Genomic DNA, 3,331 nt, shown 5'->3' with positions numbered 1-3,331 from the left:
GCAGCCGCGACCGATGGGCCACGCGCGCGCGGGATTCGTGCGCTGCGCGAGAAATGACTTGCGCCGGCGCTATTCGCGGCGGTGACCGCGCGCGAACGGCAGGCTTCCGAGCGACGCGGGATGGGATGGCGATACGGTCGGGGTTAGGGCTATGGTCTGGCGACGAGTGGTTTTTAATCGAAACGTTCTAACGCGTGATTTGATTTTGGTAAGTTTTTAGGGCGTCACAAACCTACCCCACTTAAATGAATCTCGTCCTCGAGATTCGGCTGGCCCCGAAATAGATGGGGAAACTCCTTCTTTAGCGCCTCTTCGCGTTCCCAAGTCGCTTCCTCCACCCCATGTCTGCTCCATTGAACTCTGCATATTCGTACTTCGGAGTTTCTCGTTCTCCTAGTGACGGTGTCCAGGATTCTGACCGGCACTTCTTGATATCGCAGATCCGGTTGCAGGTCTATTGTTTCTATCGGCACGTGTTCTCCTTCGGGTACTCTCAAACATCTCCTTAATTGCGAGACGTGAAACACTGGATGTATATCTGACATTTCTTCCGGTAACTCCAGTCGGTATGCCACTGCTCCTACCTTCTTTAGAACCCGATACGGCCCAATGTATCGAGGGGCTAATTTTCCTTGTACCTGAAATCTTCGTGTCCCTCGAATGGGTGAGACTTTGAGGTAGACAAAATCTCCCGGATTGAAGCTTATCTCCCGCCTCTTCTTGTCCGCATAGCTCTTTTGTCGGGACTGAGCCGCTTTTAATTTCTCGCGGATTTCCGCTACCTTTTCTTCTGCTTCTTTTATGAGCGCGGGTCCTACTAGTGCACGCTCTCCAACTTCCGACCACATCAAGGGAGTTTTGCACTTTCTTCCGTAGAGGGCTTCGAATGGCGACATACCCAGGCTGGCTTGGTAACTATTATTGTACGAGAATTCTGCATAGGGCAGACTCTGTTCCCAATCGTTTCCATAGGTCAGGACACATGCTCTCAGCATATCTTCCATGATCTGATTCACCCTCTCGGTTTGACCATCCGTCTGTGGGTGGTATGCGGAGCTAAACTCTAACTTAGTGCCCATGGCTTTATGTAGGCTTTTCCAAAACCTAGATGTAAATTGGGTCCCTCTATCCGAGACGATTCTACTGGGCACTCCATGCAACTTCACTATATTTTCCACGTAAAGTTTTGCCAGCTTTTCTCCGCCATAAGTGGTCCTTACGGGTATGAAATGTGCCGATTTAGTGAGTCGGTCCACAATTACCCATATGGAATCGTGTCCCTTCTGTGTTCGGGGTAGTCCCACTACAAAGTCCATTCCTATCTCATCCCATTTCCAAACCGGGATAGGCAAGGGTTGCAATAATCCTGCCGGCTTTTGATGTTCGGCCTTGATCCTTTGGCAGGTATCACAATGTGCCACAAATCGTGCGATATCCGCTTTCATTCCATTCCACCAGTATTTTTGCCTTATGTCCATATACATTTTGGTGGATCCTGGGTGGATGGAGTAGGCCGAGTTATGGGCTTCGTCCATGATCAATTGCCGGAAATCTCCGTTCTGGGGTACACAAATTCTATCCTCGTACCATAATGTTCCCTTATCGTCCACTCTGAAACCTGGCGCTTTGTTTTCTCCAGTTTGCTTGCAGATCTTTACTAACTCCTGATCCGAGCTTTGAGCCTCTCTAATTCTATCCTCTAGGGTTGATTGGACGCTTAACACATGGCTGGAACCTTGAGGGACAATGTGCACATTTAATCGTGCCATTTCCTCGCGCAGGTTGTTATCCTTGGGCCCATAGGATTTCCGGCTTAAGGCGTCGGCTACCACATTCGCCTTTCCGGGGTGATACTGAATTTCCAAATTATAGTCCTTGACCAACTCCAACCATCTTCTCTGCCTTAAATTTAAATCCGGCTGGGTAAAGATATACTTCAGACTCTTGTGGTCGGTGTAAACCTCACACTTATTCCCGATCAGGTAATGTCTCCAAATCTTAAGGGCATGCACTACAGCTGCTAGTTCCAAATCATGGGTCGGATAGTTTTGCTCATGGGTCTTGAGTTGGCGGGAGGCATATGCAACGACTTTCCCGTCTTGCATCAGTACGCACCCTAATCCTTGTCGGGATGCGTCACAATAAATGACAAAGTCCCGATGAATGTCCGGTAGGGTCAGCACTGGGGCGGTCGTCAGTCTTCGCTTCAATTCTTGAAAACTCCTCTCGCAGGATTCTGTCCAAGCGAACTTTTTCTCCTTCTTAAGAAGTTCCGTCATGGGTCGGGCTATCTTAGAGAATCCTTCAATAAATCTCCGATAGTATCCGGCTAATCCAAGAAAACTTCTGATCTCACTAACGTTAGTCGGTTGCTGCCAATTGGATACGGCTTCAACCTTCTCTGGGTCCACTGCCACACCTTCTGCAGTCAGGATGTGACCAAGGAAAGCTACTCTTTCCAGCCAGAATTCGCACTTGCTGAACTTAGCATAGAGCCCATGTGACCTCAGCTTCTCCAATACTACCCGCAGATGTTGCTCATGTTCCTGAACACTCTTGGAGTAGATGAGTATGTCGTCGATAAAGACTACGACAAACTTATCTAGCTCGTCCATAAATACCTTGTTCATGAGGTTCATAAAATAGGCAGGGGCATTGGTTAGTCCGAAGGACATTACGGTGAACTCGAATTGCCCGTAGCGGGTGACGAAAGCTGTCTTAGGAATATCATCTTCTCTGATCTTGAGCTGGAAATATCCTGACCTTAGATCGATCTTGGAAAAATACTTGGCTCCTTTTAGCTGATCGAAAAGGTCATCAATCCTGGGGAGGGGGTACTTGTTCTTAATGGTAACCTCGTTCAGTGCTCGGTAGTCCACACACAACCTCATACTCCCATCTTTCTTCTTGACAAACAGCACTGGGGCTCCCCACGGCGACGAGCTTGGTCGGATAAAGCCAATCCTCTGCAGTTCTTCTAGTTGCTTCTTTAATTCTGCCAATTCAGAGGCCGCCATCCTATAGGGTCTCTTGGCTATGGGGGATGTTCCGGGGATAAGGTCTATGACGAATTCTATATCCCTATCTGGCGGCATACCGGGAAGCTCTTCGGGGAATACATCTGGGTATTCGCTTACTACCGGGACTCCTTCTAAGGGCTTGGCGTCCACGCTAAACACCATTGGATCAAACTTACTATCCCGGGTACGGCAGACCACTTGTACTCCCTCGTGGTTTGTTAAGTGTACCACTTTGTCGGTACAGCCTATGAGACCATTGTGTCGGCTTAACCAATCCATCCCAAGGATCACGTCTATTCCCCCAGGCTTAA

The sequence above is a fragment of the Panicum hallii genome, chromosome 1, assembly GCF_002211085.1.
Source record: "Panicum hallii strain FIL2 chromosome 1, PHallii_v3.1, whole genome shotgun sequence".
Classification (NCBI taxonomy): Eukaryota; Viridiplantae; Streptophyta; class Magnoliopsida; order Poales; family Poaceae; genus Panicum; species Panicum hallii.
Note: the sequence above shows the minus strand (reverse complement) of the source record.